Here is a 16,445-nt window from a genome sequence, read left to right as displayed (position 1 = left end):
GAATTGATGAAACCCTAAGTGCCGCCACCTAGATGGCTTGGAGCAGCGAGGATCATTGAGCAGAGGGTGGTGATTGTCTTCGGCTCCGATCGTGGTGATTGTGAGGGGTTCTTGACCTTTCCTCGGCGGAGCGCCAAAAGGTACTCTAGTGGATTGCTCATGGCTTGTGTGATCCTCAACTTGTGTTGGTTGTGCAGCACCCTATTGAGGGTTTGGCGTGTGATGCCAATTAGCGTGTGAACCTCCAAGTGAGTGAATCACCACAACGAGGAGTAGCTTGCCGATAAGCAAGTGAACCTCGGTAAAAAATCATTATGTTCATCATTGATTCTGAGGTGATTGGTCTTCATTGTTATTCATCCTTGTGATTGATTGGTTCCTTCATCTACATGGCGGTATAACCTTCTTGATCACTCTCTTTACTTTACCGCAAACTAGTTGTCAAGCTCTTTAGTGTAGCTAGTTGTGAGAGCTTGCTTGCTTGGTTGGTGTGGCTCTTTAGTTAGCCTTTGAGAGCACATTAACATAGGGTAGCGTCATAGCTATTGTGTGAATAGATACTATCTAAACTAAAATTGTGGTAGGTGGCTTGCATTTTGAGTAGGCTAGCGCAACACTTGCTTTGCCTCATAATCGTCTAACCATTTTGTTAAGTGTTATTGTAGAAATTTTTATTAGGCTATTCACCCCCCTCTAGCCATTAGGACCTTTCAAGTGGTATCAGAGCCGAGGTCACCGTGATTTGAGGCTTAACAACCTTTGGTGTAAAAATGGCTCAAATCAACAACACCAAGAAGCCACCCTAATTTGATGGCACAAATTATCCTTATTGGAAGTCAAAGATGACCACACACATCAAGTCAATCAATAGAAAGGTGTAGAAGGTGGTAGAAACCAAAATTGAGATTGGTGATTCAGAGAATCCCACTGCGGCCGAAGAAGTACTTCTCCAAAACAATGACATTGCTCTAAGTGCTATTCATGATGCAATTGATGAGAGAATATTTGAGCAAATCAAGAATATTGAGATGGCTTATGAGGCTTGGAAGAAGTTGGAAGAATCATTTGAAGGCACTCAAGTCGTGAAAGGTGCAAAGGCTTAGATTCTCAAGGAGAAGTTTGCAAGCTTCAAGATGAAGGAGGATGAGAGTGTGCCGAAGATGTTCCATAGGCTTCGAGTGCTTGTCAATGATCTCAAAGCACTTGGAGAAGAGGTGAAGGACAAGGACTTCTCCCACAAGTTCTTGAGATGCTTGCCTTCAAGATTTGGCACATTGGTCACTATTCTAGTGAGGAGTGGTTTGGACACCATGACACCAAACCAAGTATTGGGAGATATAATGATTGATGATACTTATAGAGATGATGATGAGAAGGAAGAAAAGAAGGAGAAGAAAGATGACAAGAAGGATGACAAGAAGAAGAGCATGGCATTCAAAGCCACATCATCCAAGGGCAAAGCTAAGCAAGAAACATCAAGTGAAGAAGATGAATCTTGGGATGATGATGATGATGAGAAGATGGCTCTCTTTGTTAAGAGATTTGGCAAGTTCATGGTGAAGAAGGGCTACCTTGCTAGAAGAAAGAAGTCTTCATCCAAGAACAAAGAAGAGTCAAGAAGGTGCTTCAAGTGTGGAAGCAAAGATTATCTTGTTGCTCAATGCCCATACAATAGTAACAATGATGATGATAACAAGAAGAACAAGAAGAAGGACAAGAAAGAAAAGAAAGAGAAGAAGGACAACATCAAGCTCCATCAAATGGATGTTACGAGTGCATTTCTCAATGGCTATATCAATGAAGAAGTATGTGTTGAGCAACCTCCCGGTTTTGAAGATGACAAGAAGCCCAACCATGTGTACAAGTTGAAGAAGGCATTGTATGGCTTGAAGCAAGCACCTAGAGCATGGTATGAGAGATTGATGGATTTCCTACTCTCTAAAGGGTTCACAATGGACAAGGTTGACACCACTCTTTTCATCAAGAAGATTGGAAAAGACTTGTTTGTGTTGTAAATCTGTGTTGATGACATTATATTTGGATCAACAAATCAAGATTTTTGTGATGAGTTTGGAAAGATGATGGCTAATGAGTTTAAGATGTCCATGATTGGAGAGTTAAGTTACTTCCTTAGTCTTCAAATCAAGCAATTGAAGAATGGTACATTTGTAAGTCAAGGCAAGTATATCAAGGACATGATCAAGAAGTTTGACATGAGTGATAGCAAAGTCATTAGCACACCAATGGGAACCAATGGCAACTTGGATAGTGAAGCAAGTGGAAATATGATGGATCAAAAGTTGTATTGGTCTATGATTGAAAGCCTACTCTATGTGACCGCATCAAGGTCGGATGTCATGTTTAGTGTATGCATGTGTGCAAGATTTCAAGCCTCACCAAGAGAAAGTCATTTGAAGGCTACAAAGAGGATATTGAGGTACTTGAAGCATACACCAAATGTTGGTTTGTGGTATCCCCAAGGAGCAAAGTTTGAGCTAGTTGGTTACTCTGACTCAGATTATGTGGTATTGAGCTAACCATGGTGCTAAGGATGGTATATTGGTGCACTCTGATCGGTATCACGCTTCAAAGGTCCATCTTTTATACCTTAGCATCATTTGGTAGACATTGTCTCATATATTTCCTATCTAAGCATATGTGCAAGCTACAATCCAAACTCTTAGCACATATGTAGGGGGAGCAATTGCTACCATTTGGAGTTTATGGAACTTGTCCATATCCTTTTACACATGGTAAATATGCTTGGGCAAGCAACATGGATTCAATTGAATTTTATTTCATATCTTTGTATAAGGGTTGTCATCAATTACCAAAAAGGGGGAGATTGAAAGCTCTAGTTTGGTTTTGGTGAATTGATGAAACCCTAAATGCTAACCTAGTTTATCAAGTGATCATGAGATAGGTAGCACATTCCAAGTGGTGAAGCAAATGAAGATCATAACATGATGATGATCAAGTGCTTGGACTTGGAAAGAAGAAAGAGAAAAACAAAAAGCTCAAGGCAAAGGTATAAACCATAGGAGCTATTTTGTTTTGGTGATCAAGACACTTAGATAGTGTGATCACATTTAGGTTTGATAGTCATACTATTTAGAGGGATAAAATTCGTATCGGAATGCAGTTATCAAAGTGCCACTAGATGCTCTAACTCATTGCATATGCATTTAGGATCAAGTGGAGTGCTAACACCCTTGAAAATGTTTGTGAAAATATGCTAACACATGTGCATAAGGTGATACACTTGGTGGTTGGCATATTTGAGCAAGGGTGAAGAAGATAGAGTTGAAAAAGAGTTTGTCGCGCTGGTTACAGAGTGACCGGACGCGTCCGGTATGGTGACCGGACACGTCTGGCATTTTGGCGACAAACTCAGCGACCAAACACGTCCGGTCGCCACACCGGACACGTCCGATGTGAATCAGCAAAAGCAGTATATGGCAGGACAGTCAATCGGACGCTGGCAGCGTCCGGTCGAGCATGGATGCTTACTGTACTCCACCGGACGCTGCGGCTCAACATTTGGTCATTTGTGTTTGTGCGTCCGGTGTGAGCGTCCGATCGTCGGCAGATTGGGTAGCAATGGCTATGTTAGTTTGAACTGGACACGTGGTAGTCTGGGAGCTACTGGACACGTCCGGTATGCCAATCGGACGCGTCCGGTATTCATGAACGGAGCGTCCGGTGCTGCGTACGGTCGATTGGACCGGAGCGTCTGGTCACCCCGCATTATGCCTAGTGAAGGGGTATAACGGTTCTAGTGGAGACGGGAGTCCCGATCTTCCGTCAGGTTCAAGATAAACAATGATTTATTTGGAGAGCGACACACCGATCCGGCTTCAGATCACAAAGACCCAAACCCTGCAACCTTAGCACCACATCTCCTCTGGTTATCAACCATGTCACAATCCAGTTGACCTCGCCAAGAAGGCTAATCCCTACTGCGAATCGAAGAACACAAGCAAGAACAAGATAAAAAGCAACTCAATTAAAGTGACAATTGCAGATGAATGATTAAGCACTCGAAGTTGGGGTCTTGCAAACCAATAATGGCGACTGTTCAATGACAGATTGATCTAAAACAAAACCTAAAACCTAATGTAGGTGGTGGCTACTGATTATATAGTCTAAGGGACATCCAAGGATCCCTCTTCATGTCCTAAAGGTGTCCCAACACGTTACAAGGCCCAACGGCCCAAAACACGACGACGCAGCGCCGTGACAGATTCTGGATATCAACTTGTTTCGATGATTCCTGTTGATTCCTAAGAGGTTTTGACGTGAAACCACTTGTATTGGCTTCCTTATCAAATTAGCTTTCCATCCATATTTGGATCATCGAAAACGGAGTTCGGATGCGTCCTAGGCGTCCATTTTATTGCAGACTGGTCCTGATTGCCAAGGCAGACTCGAAATCGGATTGGACTGGGCCTCTGGCTTGGCTTGGACGTCCTTGCTGGCCTCCTAAGGTGGTGGCCAAGGAGGAGGACGTCCAAGGCCATCTCTTAGGCATTCTCCATCTTCTTGGGGCATGCTCCAACTTGGGCCTGGGTCCCAAGGATATCTAACAAGCCCATGACGACAGTGTAGCTCCCGCTAGAAATAGCGACAGAATATATTGGTGATTTGGAGGCCTTGCCGATGTGATATTGAGATGGAACTAGATCTATTTGAAAGCTTATCAAACAAGCTTTCCATCAAGTGCTCATTGACCTCGATCTCAGTCCGAATGGATGAGTTATGGCCTTCCCAATGAGGCACTGTCGGGCTGCCGATGAACCGAAAGTTCAACTTTGATGAACTTCCGTTATGAAACACATTTGAACCTACAATCAAATAGTGACATGTACATGTGGAACCAAGTGAATTATAACCAAATCCACTATGCAAATGTAGGAACGAGTGCACCTTATAATCATTGTTCGTATCCGAAGGTGCCATGTCCTTATCAGGTTCTATTTCGTGGGGGCTTCTATTTAAGCCCCATGGCCGGTTGAAGCTCATAACCTTTGGCCATTTTCATTGACATAGCAACCTTGTGAGCTTAGCCAAAGCCCTCCCACTCATCTCCATTATTGATTCATCATCATAGTGAGATTGGGAGTGAATCTAAGTGCATTGCTTGAGTGATTGCATCTAGAGGCACTTGGTGTTCGTGTTTCGCTGCGGATTTCACTTGTTACTCTTGGTGGTTGCCACCACCTAGACGACTTAGAGCAGCGAGGATCGTTGAGCGGAGGGTGGTGATTGTCTCCGGCTCCGATCATGGTGATTGTGAGGGGTTCTTGACCTTTCTCCGATGTAGCACCAAAAGGTACTCTAGTGGATTGCTCGTGGCTTGTGTGATCCTCATCTTGTGTTGGTTATGCGGCACTCTATTGAGGGTTTGGCGTGTGATGCCAATTAGCGCGTGAACCTCCAAGTGAGTGAATCGCCACAACGAGGAGTAGCTTGCCGGCAAGCAAGTGAACCTCGGTAAAAAATCATTGTGTTCATCATTGATTCCGAGGTGATTGGTCTTCATTGTTATTCATCCTTGTGATTGATTGGTTCCTTCATCTACACGGTGGTATAACCTTCTTGATCACTCTCTTTACTTTACCGCAAACTAGTTGTCAAGCTCTTTAGTGTAGCTAGTTGTGAGAGCTTGCTTGCTTGGTTGGTGTGGCTCTTTAGTTAGCCTTTGAGAGCACATTAAAATAGGGTAGCATCATAGCTATTGTGTGAATAGATACTATCTAAACTAGAATTGTGGTAGGTGGCTTGCATTTTGAGTAGGCTAGCACAACACTTGCTTCACCTCATAATTGTCTAACCATTTTGTTAAGTGTTGTTGTAGAAATTTTTATTAGGCTATTCACCCCCTCTAGCCATTAGGACCTTTCATCATCGGACCCTGATCCTGCATCATCGGAGGAGCTACCGGGCGACGAGGTTTGGAGTCACCTCATCCAGGTGCTGCAGCTAAAGCCCAAAGAGAGGGTCGATTGAAAGCCCGGACCTCTCAACGCCTCGGTGGTGTCCAAACTTGTATGCTCCTCTCTCTTTACTTCATGTTCTTTTTCCCTTTTGCCTTCCTGCTTTTTTATTTTGAATCACCTGTTTCATAGGGACTTGATGGTTACAAGTCCCATCTGCACCTTCTGAAGGGTCTAGAGGGTGCGGCCCGACAGGCTACCCAGAAGGAGGCGGCGGATTGTAGGAAGAAGAAGAAAGCTGAGGTGGCTCGATGGAAGTATAACAAGGAGAAGGAGATCGCCTAGCGTGTGAAGGCCGGGGAAAATAAGAGCGATGTCGAGTCCAAGCTTGAGTCGGAGGATCCCACAGAGGTGGATGACATGGTTTTCTCTGAGGAGGAGGAAAACAAGGAGGTCATTGTGACCTCGGCAGAGCGTCGCGACCCTGTGGCGATGTCTGCTGACGATGAGCAAGAGGCAGAGGGGTGCACTGAGGTTCCTATGCCGAGGAAGCGTACCATGAGCACGGATGCCGTTGGTGAATGGGTGGCGAAATGGACATGGTCACCACGCCCCTCGGTGGTGTCGTCGGTCTCGTCCCCACCTGCTATGGGCGTAGCCAAGCAAGCTAGGTCATCAGAGGAGCGGGCTTGCACCCGTGAGTCACCGAGACCGGTGCTAGTGCATGACTTGTAGTGGGAGGATGCCCTGCCTACTATTCTGGTCAGGGCGTCTCGAGCCGATGGTCATGGTGATCCGTAGGCCGGGCAGGAGCCGGTTGGGACGACTCCACCCCCGGCTGAAGTGAGGGGGCATGGGTCGCAGCCTGGGAGCGGTCCTCGCCCTATGGGCCTGTCGATGCCGGGTCTTGGTTTCAGAGTCGTGCCGCTTACCTCCTGGTATGTTTTTCTTTGTTTCTTTTTGATCTTGCTGTTGAGTCTTTTTTGGAGTATGATTGACCTATACTTTTTGTCAGTGACTAGATGATCATGGGGTTGAGCATCGCCCCAACTCTCATGCAGGTGGTTTGGAGGCCCACCCTATTGCGCGCTGCGGCGAGCAGCGAGGGGAACATGGTGGTGGCGGTGAGTCCTTTCCCTTCCAAGGGTGGTGCTCCTCGGGTCGGTTGCTAGTACGGTGGCAGCAGTGGTGACAGTGCTTGCGGCAATCCCGGTGGTGATGGTAGAGGCTTCACTAGTGGTGTCCCTCGCGGCCCCTCCTCCACCAGCTGCGGTAGAAGAGGAGAAGGAGATTGAGCTCCCTTCCTTGCTAGGTGGAGGGCTACATGGCTTGCCCTCATGGTCGGAGCTAAAGGCACTAGGGAGAGAGGCGACTAGGACAGAGTCGAAATGCCCATCGATGGCCCGCGCAACCGAGGTGGTGGAGATCCCATCCGATGATGAAGCGGATGACGTGGTGGAGCTACCGGTGCCATCGCTGGAGATAGCGGTGGTTCGGTCGGAGTCTGGGCCCTCCGGCAGGCTACCGGAGGGTGACCTAGAGTGGCCCTACCCTAAGGACCCATCAAAGGTGTGGTTCGTCCTTTGGGATTCCTAGGAGTGTCAGCTCTAGGACATCCTTGGGGGGAAAAGACTTGCCATGGAGTCCGATCTCGCCAAGCTATCGGTGAAGCTCGAGGACGCCTAGGAGCAGGTTAGGTCCACCCAGCAGCTGGTCAAGGTCGACCTATAGCTCGCCATAGAGGTGAGTTTCCCATGTTTGTCCTTGATCTCTTAGTCACTTGTTGGTTGCCTCAGCACGCTTGTTTCTCATTTTGTAGGGTCTAAAGAAGATGTCATCCCGCAAGTCCTATTTCCACCAGATGGAGCATGCCCGGATGGCCGAGCTTGAGCGTCAGCTGGAGTCCGGCCACCACGAGTCCTAGGACCGGGCGGTCAAGGTGACCGCGGTGCAGGTGGAGGAGCAGCGTGCAGCGGAGCGGGCAACCGTCATCGACCGGGGGCTTATGGCGGCGAAGGCCCTCCAGGCGGACACCAAGGTGGTGCTGTGGAAATCCTTGGTAGACACAGAGGCTGCGCTCCAAAGATCTCTAGAGACCCTTGAGTCAAAGCGGAATGCCCTAGAGTCAGCGCGAAAGGCCCGGTCAGAGGTAGACCAGGAAGTGCTCATGCTTCGAGGCCGGGTGATGGAGACGGAGGAGGTGAGCGCCCGGCTACGCGAGCAGGTGGCCTGGCAGGCCGAGGAATTCTCTACCCTTGAGAACTTCCACCTCGGTACATACCTTTTCTATTTTTTGTCATGTTGGTTTCTTCCTTTAGCTTGTTTCTAAGCTTGTTGCCCTTCTTCTAGAGCTAGGCAGGAAGGTGAAGTCATTAGAGCGGGAAGGTGACTTTTGGCCAGAATGTAGAGGCGCTGGCCAAGTCCCTTGAAGAGCGATGTGCTCTCGAGGGGGAACTTGACCAGATCCACAATGTTGCCTAGCTTGTCATCTCGGAGGTCTTCGGGTCAGCGGCAAGTACTAGCGCGCCCGACATCCAGCTGGCAGAGGTCCCGGATGAGGTCTGGGCCCTCATCACACACGGGCTGTTCTACGGAGCTTCAGGAGTGTTGACTTTGGTGGCGACGTACCACCCGAACATAGACTCACCACTATCTACAGCGGGTATGCCGATGGCTTGAGCACGGAAGACATCCAATCGCTCGGGGAGAGCTTGCTGCCTCACGCAAGGTTGGTGGTAGAGCAAGTCTCTACGTAGTGGGTGATGGATGCCCGCCGTGAGGACATGGCTGGAAGCGTGCATCGGGGGGACGTCGCCCAGCCTATGGATGGCACGGAGCCTGGGTCAGAAGTGGACATCGCCCTGTCTTCAACTGAGCCGAATGTCATCCCGCCAGGGAGTGAGCAGCCCACGTCTTCGCCGGTCGCACCGACAACAGATGCCACTGAGTCGCCCCAATAGCTTGTAAAGCATAAGTAGTTTAGTAGATGCAAAAAGTTTTAAGTTCATGAGGGAGCCCCCGTATAAACGTTCTTGTTTACTCAATGACTACAATCGGTTTCATTTTTTGTGATGGAGTCACTCCATTCGGGGAAGCTTGTCCCTTTCGTTCCTTAGTCTTACCTTAGCATAAGTTTGTTTTTTATTCTTTCTTTTTTGTACATGCCCATTCGTCCCGTAGGCTACAACCTTAGGAGCCCAGGCGTGGCCCGTGAGGCTCAGCTACTCGTAACTGTAGGTAGAGGTGGGGTGCGATCGGTCGGAATATTTTAAAGCAAAGCTACGTAAGGCAATTTAAAGGAACGAACTACCCTTTTGTTCGGGTAGGAAGGAGTTTCACCATATGATAGTAAATGAAAAAGATAGGTAGTAGTGCACCCCCACGGAGCCCCCGAGTGACCTGGGACAAAAGCGTTCGGGTCAGGGCACTTTTATGGGAGCAAACATTAAGTAAACAATGGTAAGACTGAATTTTAGGGGAAGAAACGACATAGCTGTTCCAAGCGTTGGTGAAAATGTCGTCGTTGTCGTCCTTTAGTTGGTCGGCGTCCGGTCGGATCACCTCGACCTTCAGTCGTTCGGATCCTTGCTCGCTACGCCCCCTTTCTTGGCCGCTGCCTCTTCGCCTTTTTCTTCCCTCGGCCCGCCAGCCTGTCGCAGAAGGCGCTTGAGGAGCTCGCAGTCCTTGTAGAGGTGTTCGATGGGGTAGGCGTGGTTGGTGCATGGGCTCTCCATGAGCTTGTGGAAGTGGCCCGGAAGGTCCTGCTAGGGATGCTTGCCCGTGTGATCAGTCGTGGTGACCAATGTGGAGTTGGTCAGTCGGCGATGATCTTTTCTATTCTTTTCCCCCTCTGCATGAGGGGCCCTTGTCCTAATCCTAGCGCTTGACCTTGCCTTTGCCTCGGCCTCCGTTGGAGCACTACGGGAGCAGCGCTCGCTGGATGCATTTGACAAAGGCCCATGGTTCTAGGCCATCGGGGTTGGGACTCCGGTCGCTACTGCGAGCATCTCGGTTCGGCCTAAGCCACTTGTGTATAGGTAGTCGGTGCAGAGCAGTCGCCAAGTAAAGACAAGGTGGAGATGTGGCTGCCTGTGTCGCGTTTGGTGGCTGTAGCAGTGAGCAGGTGCGGCGATTTGTCTGGTGCATCCCCACTCCCCTAGTGGGGAGAGAGGCCATGGGTCAGTGTCATGATGTGGAGCTCCCTGCCTGTTGAACGGCGATAGTCTCCATTAGTGCCCGAAGGTTCTGGTGGATCGCCTGTTCCTAGGGGTCGTTCGGCTTGAGAATTCCACGTAGAAGCATTGCCGTAGCGGTGATGTTCTGATTGGCCCGAGCAAACTATGGGGGATCATTCCCCTTGTCCATAGTGTTGCGCTGGACCCGATGGGTGCGACCCTAGGCATGGCTCACCGGTTTATACGCACAGGGCGTAGTGTGGTGCATCGAGCGCACTGGCGCAGTCGGTGGCTAGTCCAGCCACTATTGTCGTAGCTCCTCGCTGTGCTCCCGTGTGAGCACGGGGGTCTCCACACGAGGGTCTAGAGGGGTGCGAGACTGCAAGGACTACGTTACCACCGGTGGCTGTCCCAGAGTGTCTACCATAGCGCACTCCCAGGATGGATGGTGGCTAGGCACCACGTCGCCGATGCTAGAGCCATCACTCTCAACATCGTCATCCATGGGGTTGAGGAAATAGGTGAGAGCATAGCTCATCATCCCCACGAATTTGGACATGAGAGGGTGTGGCATCGGCATCCTTTGGAACCCTAGGCATATGAGTCCACAGGGGACATGAGGCCATAGGGGAACTAGTCGCATGGCGGTTGCAGCAGGGACAACGGCGTCCCTTTGGATAATCAGCGAAAGATAGAGAATAGGAAGTAAATAACAGCATGTACATTACTCACAGCTAGGTTTGAGCAGAGAGTTTGCTCGAAATGAAGCACAAATGCCTCATCATTGAAGTAGTCATGCATCCTAGAGCCTATGGAGGGTGACCCTCCGACGAGCACCAGAACGAGTGCCTCCTCGTGAAGGTGTAGTACGCCGAGCCGGTCGACGATGAAGTCTCAGCTTCCAAAGAGGAAGGCCTGGGATAGCTTGGAGATGGGTGGAACCCACATCCCAATAGGTGGGAGTGCGGGAAACTCCAATGAGCCGAAGCGAGTTATATCGCCTGAGCCCGCCATGATGAAGGTGGCGGAAAAGTGGGCCATCTAATGACCAAAAAGTGTTGAACGTACAACGTCTTCCCCACGGACGGCGCCAACTATCGGTGCAGAAAGTGACCAACAAGTAAATATTTGTAGTTTTGCCGTATGTTGTGATCGGAGGTGGCCTAGCACTCAATGACACAGGGTTTATACTGGTTCAGGCAATGTGCCCTATGTCCGGTTTGAGTCAGCCGATGACCTATTCTTGAGCCTAGGTGCTCGAAGTTTGCAGTGGGGTTACAAACAAGAAGGAGAAAGATGAGGGGTACGAGAGGTCTGGTCGGACTCTGGTTAGAGGGACCAAAAGCGATAGGAGCTTTGCTATGTGCTAAGTGCTCGAGTGTGTGCTCGTGGTTTGAACCTGGTGGCTCTTCTGTTGTGTACTAGTGAACTTGATCGATCTGATGAATCTGAATCCACTTTTTTCTGTTTGAAGAAAGCGCATCCCCTTGTATAGATGAAGGGGATGGCCTTACAAGTGAGAGGGAAGGAGTACGTTTGCTGCTAAGTCTTGCTTCCCACGTCGGCAGGTACAAGATAATGGTAGGCGCCCACAACACTATTGGATGTCAGATGCACGTGGGAGGTTGTGTTGTCTTCTTCGGGTATGGCAGACGTCGGCGCCTGCCACATTATTGATACCTGGAGGCATGCAAGGGTTTTACCATGTTCGCCTGGTACGGTAAATGCCAGTGCCCACAATACTGTTGATGCCTAGTGGCATGTGGGAGAGCCTTACCGTATGGGAGTTAATGGCCCCCACAATACTGTAGGGGAAAATATCAGCGCCTACAACACTGCTTGGGTTCTGACATGCCAGGGAGGTCGTAGAGTATTGTTTCTGTAGGTGTACAGGGTACAGACCTTGGTATTGCGGTTTGACTTGTGCTCCCTTCCTTACTTTCTTCGTCCGTTTCCTGGTCCTTACCGAGCGGGCGTCCCCGGTCGGTTGGTCCCAGTCGGCTCTGATCGCGTCAGTCGGAGAAGAGCAGTGAGCAAGAGTTTGGCACATCCCTGGCCGGAGACGTGGGTTCGAGTCGAAAGTAGTGCTTTGGACAGGTCTTCCGATCGGAGAGGCCGTCTAGAAGTGGGCTGGAGACTGAAGCGAGCACTCGAGTCAAAGAGGTGGGCCGAAGGCAGAAAACGGGCGCCATTCCTCCTCGACCAGACCTTCCGGTGCGTGATTGGATCACCCTTTTGGCCCGTCGTTTAGATACCTAGGCCGGTCCACGAGTTGCGCATTGTCTGCTTGGGCTGAGCCTTTGTTGGGAAGCCGGTCCACGAGGGACCCTGGGTTTATGAACCCGACACTCTGCTTTTCGATCTGTCTCCTTACTACTTCGGTTTTCTAACTTTGATGTAAGACCTTAGAGCATCTGTAATAGAGGAGAGCTCCTACTAAATGAAACACAGAATTTGCCACGAGTGTGGCTTCAGGGGGCGTTTGGTTTCTGGCCACAACCAGCCATGCTAGGTATGGCGCTGTCATAGAAGTGTGGCAGAGAAAAAAGCCACCACAACTGTCATGAAAATCAGTGCACAAATAAACTGGAACGGGTGTGTGGCTGCCACAACTTGCATGCAATCTAAACGCCAGCCAAGATACCATGGAAGCCACGAGTTAGGTGTGGCGAGCGCTTGTGGGGAACCAAACACCACTCGATTTTGGTCGCTACACTTTCTATGACAGTTACGGTTACCTAAGGTTAATCGTGGCAAACTACGGTACCAACCAAACATGCCCCTAGTATGATAGTGGCAACCTTATTTTAAGTTCAAAAGACATTGACAATTTGCCACATTTCCAGTTCAACCTAGTATGGATGTGCAACCTAATTTTCAAGTTTAGAAAACATTGAGGCATTTTTACAACAAATTTACCACCACTCCAAATGCAAACAAAAGAGAAGAGCTCAGAGACAAAGTGACATGACTGAAATAGAGGCAATAACGCTCTACTCAGATAGCCGGAGACTAGTGATTGGAGAGCCTCCTTGGATTTGGAGTGTGTTTGGTTCGTTACCTCCACTCACCATAGCTCGTCACAGCCCAACGCGCCTAGCCTGAGCTAGTGTTTGCTTTGTGACCCAAGTTATGGCGTGTAGAACTTTTGCTTAGGCGATGCTATCTCATTTCGACGCCACGGCCCACCAAAAGTTTGGCGCATTTTTTGCTCACCATACTTGCGGCACAGCCACAACTGTGGCTAAGGCAAGTAGCCGAAGCGCCTGAGAAACACGTGTGTCACCGTGTGTACACACTCGATGTTGGGTGTCGTCGGTTCGGCTCGATCCTATGGACGCTCTTCCAGGGGAGGGGGCCGAGGAGGTCTCGTCGACTGGTGTCCAATGGAGAACAGCATGCTTGGGGAATTCTCACAGAGTCACGCGAGGTTCAGGCAAGAGGGGAGTGCATAGAAATTGGGGTTGTGGTCTTGCCGGCACGAACGATGATCTTGACAGTGGTACAACGGGCACAAGATATGCAGGGAGACGACAAAAACAAAACCATCACCCCAACCCGATATTGGTGGTTTCTTCGTCCCTTGATGCACCTGCACGCCAAGGCTTCTTTTCTTTGACGATTTCTCTATTTTCCTTATTTTTTAATATAAATCACTTATCACATCAGTAAAGAGTTACTCCATCCGTCTAGAAAAGAACGCAATTATGGGATCCGTGCGGATCAAAATAACTCAAGTTTAACCAAGTTTATACCAAATAATATTAATATTCATGTTTCCAAATAAATTTATTATTAAAATATATTCTATGAATAATCTAATGATGCTAATTTTGCATCAGTAATGTTAGTATTTTTATATAATTTTGGTTTAAATTCAAATTAGTTGACTTCTCAGGAAGCGAGAATTACATTCTTTTATCGACGGAGGGGATACATAGTAGGATAGTTAATACACAATAAAACTATACTAATTTTAGGATTGGGAGTGCCTTAGCTATTTTTCCGGTCATAAGACGTACTCCCTCCATCCCTAAATGTCTGTTGTTTCTTCTTCTCGAGAAACAACTTTGACTAAATATATATTAAAAATATTAATATTTATGATACATAATTAGTATCATTGGATAGATATTTAAATCTAGTTTTTTAATAAATTTATTTGGAGACAAAACTATTGTACGTATTTTCTATAAATCAAGTCAAAGTTATCGGCACGTACATCATGGCGACGAACATTTAGGGACGGAGGGAGTACACCAAATTGCTTTGCCCTCATAACATAGGGTGCCTTTGTTTCTAAGAGCATCTCCAAGAGTATCGAAAAAATAGTTCCTGAAAGGATTAAGTCCACTTTTGGCCCCTCAACTATTGTGATGGTCTAATTTTAACCCACAACTACAAAACCGTCTAGTACCGGTACCCCAACTATCAAAACCATTCACTTTTAGCACATGGGCGGGGGCAAGGCTGTTTGGACCAATGTTGAGTGGTTTTGACCATGCCACGCTGGCGTTGACCGCCACATAGGACGCTGGCCTACATCTCAGCAACATGTGGGGCCCACGTGTCACCCTCTCATTCCCTCTCTCTCCTTCCTCTGGCTCCCGCAGCTCCAGTCGAGCACGGGCGCCTCGCCCTCATCGCACAGCCTTGTCCTCTCCGCGGCGACAGGTTTAGGTGGGGCAGGCACCGAGGAGCACAACGAACTCCTACATGTCGGCTAATCGATCTACCGACTAGACTCAGCGTGCGCGCGTCTCCCTAAGTGCTGCACCACCGTACTTCCCTGGTCCTGCTTCACTTCTCTGTTGGTGCGAGGGTAAAGATACCAAAGATGGTCGTAGCTTGGTGAGCTGCGGACTACGGTTGCACTTGCACACCATGCCCTGGCACGTCGTCGCAGGCTCTCACGCCTATGTTTTGTGGGATGGACTCCGAAAACAGTGGCAGCCTACAATCGTCCAGTGGCAGTGACGACGAGTTCGACTCCAGATGCGGTGCCAACTCCTCTCTGCCTTGCTCCGGCAGCCGCCGCCAACCGTGCTGGGCTTCGGCGGAGGCTCCTTGATCTACGGCCTCTAGGAACTCTACACGCCACCGCTGTCCCACTGGTTCTCGACGACGGCGCCGCTCCTAGCCGACGCAGAGGCCTCGGCCTTGCCGCCGTCGCTGTCTGGCCATGGTGCGCCTACGGTGGCCTCTACGGTGTCTGACCAGGCGGACGCAGCGTCGACCTAGGCTGCCACAGTGGTGCCGCCGTGGGGGTCGAGGAAGCAGGCATGGGCGTCGCGCCGCGCGCCTACCGCGGTGCTCACCACCAACACCTCCAACTTCCACACCATAGTGCAAGAGTTCATTGGCATCCCCGCCCCACCCTTCGCCGGCGCCACGATGACCGTGCGCTCCCGCTTCAACCACCACCTCTTCCCCATGCGCACCGCCACCGCTGCCACTGAGACCATGAGCCCCACCACGCTCCTATAGTATCTCGTCCACCCCTTCGCGCACAAGGTCTAGGTCCACGCGTCGTCGAGCCCCTACCCGCCAAGCTTCACCTTGCCCTCCATGTTCTCACCGGCGCTGGCCAACATCTCCATTGTGCCTGCTTCCACCACCACCCCCGGCACGACGCAATAAGGCAAGGCGCCCAAGTCAACCGCAATACCAAGGACCGTACCCTGCACACCTATAGGACAGTACTGACACACCATGCTAGAAGGGTGCTTTGCAACCTTTCAGACATGTCAGAATACAAACAGTGTTGTGGGCGCCAACATTTGTCCTACATTATGGTAGGCGCCGACATTTGCCATACCAGAAGAACACGATGGAGCCTGCCACATGGATCTAGGCGTCAATAGTATTATGGGCGTCGACGACAGTCTTGTACCTAACAGCATGGGCAACAAGACTTAGTAAAACACGAGCACTCTCTTTCTCTCTCTTGTAAGGCAATCCCCTTCACCTATAAAAGGGGATGCGCTCTCTCCTAATAGGGGGTAGTCATTCTAACTCTCTCTCTCTGTTTAGCTTTAGACATTCTGAGCACTGAGTTCGACCAGGCCTTCGACACCCCCTTTTTACTCCTATTTGTTTGTAACCCCACAGCAAACTTCTAGCACCTGGGCTTAGGAATAAAGTCTCCGATGGACTTGAACTGGATGTAGGGCTAGTTACCTGAACCAGTATAAACTCTGTGTCATTGAGTGCTAGGACACATCCGATCACAACGTACATCAAAACTACAAATATTTACTTGTTTGTCACTTTTCGCACCAACAGTTGGCGACGTCTATGGGGAAGACGTCGTATGTTCATGCTTGTGGTCATC

General features: G+C 49.4%; 1 pseudogene; it reads left to right on the top strand.

The window, feature by feature from the left end:
- Positions 1-15,041: 15,041 nt before the first annotated feature.
- Positions 15,042-15,751, top strand: LOC136533383 (uncharacterized; annotated as a pseudogene).
- The last annotated feature ends 694 nt before the right edge of the window (positions 15,752-16,445 follow it).

The sequence above is a fragment of the Miscanthus floridulus genome, unplaced genomic scaffold (genome assembly GCF_019320115.1).
Source record: "Miscanthus floridulus cultivar M001 unplaced genomic scaffold, ASM1932011v1 fs_875_4, whole genome shotgun sequence".
NCBI classification, from domain to species: Eukaryota; Viridiplantae; Streptophyta; class Magnoliopsida; order Poales; family Poaceae; genus Miscanthus; species Miscanthus floridulus.
The sequence above is the reverse complement of the archived record's forward strand: the minus strand, read 5'-3'. Positions and strand labels throughout refer to the sequence as shown.